Source organism: Oenanthe melanoleuca, chromosome 13 (genome assembly GCF_029582105.1).
Source record: "Oenanthe melanoleuca isolate GR-GAL-2019-014 chromosome 13, OMel1.0, whole genome shotgun sequence".
NCBI lineage: Eukaryota > Metazoa > Chordata > Aves > Passeriformes > Muscicapidae > Oenanthe > Oenanthe melanoleuca.
Genome location: NC_079347.1, coordinates 13,494,812 through 13,496,050, shown reverse-complemented (window position 1 = coordinate 13,496,050; position 1,239 = coordinate 13,494,812).

Below are 1,239 nucleotides of genomic sequence, written 5' to 3'. Positions count from 1 at the left end.
CGGGCCGGGGGTGGGGTTTGCAGGCCGAGCCCGCGCAGGTGGCGCCGGCCCGGCGGGGGCGGGCCCGGAGCTCCGAGCGGAGGCGCGGCGGGGGCCCGGCCGGGAGCCGGGCGGTGTCGGTGTCAGTGTCGGTGTCGCTGTGTATCACACACGGGCTGCAGATGGCCCCGGAGCCCGCTGCTCCCGGCCCTCGGCGCTCCGGGCCTGCCGCTCCCCGGCCTGGCGCCGCTTCCCAGGCCTGGGGCACAGCTCCCCTGCCCTCCGTGACTTGTGGTCAGGAACGGGCATTAATACAGGCATCGGACCTTGTATTTACTACCGAAATAATTAAAAAACCAGGGTGGAGATGAATTATAGTCAACGAGGTTGGGAAGGACCTCGCAGATCATCGCGTCCAACATATGACCGAACAGCACCTTGTAACTTACATCATGTCACCGAGTGCCACGTCCCGTCATTCCTTAAAACCCTCCAGGAACAGTGACTCCACCACATCCCAGGCAGCCCATTCCCACCGAGGGACAATCGGGCTCCCTGCAGCCTCCGAGCCACACGTGTGAACCTGCCTGAGGTTCTTCGCTAAAACCTTGCTTGGGGTCAGTGCCGTGTACGAGCCAGGAGCCTTCACGGTTGTTCTGCTCACCAAAGCAGGGCAGTTAAAGGGTTCCTCACTTCACTCTCTGGCACCTTCCCACAGCTGCCATTGTCCCTTCAGCAGGCTCAGCTAAAGCTGTAGAAAAGCTTTCCTGACCCTGCCACTATTTTCTCAGGCAATGTGTACTACATGCTTGACAAATAATAAATTTAATAAATAGCATTCTAATCTTAGGCCCAAAATCCCAGTTCAGTACCTAGTGGCACTGTCAGGAAGTTCAAAGAGTCCTGCAGACGTCAGTTCAAAAGCTGAATTGTATCACTGCAGAAATTTGGTCTTGCTCATCATAAGGCTAATTTCACATTTTCAAGTGGCTTTTTATGGCTGATTTTTTTCCTACCTCTAACTGATGAAAAAAAAAATAGTGTACTTTTTGCAGCATTTTTTTTAACACTTGTATTTAAAATAATATTTTATCCCGGGTTAGAATCACACAGCTGTAAAAAGACCTCAAAGGTGATAAATGAATGACATAGAAGGAGTTCAATCACAAAATTATCCTGAGCCTGGCCAGGGTCAGCTTCCAGGGATTTGCACCTGAAAGGCAGAAAAACTGTACCACAGCATCATAATCTTCCTGTGTG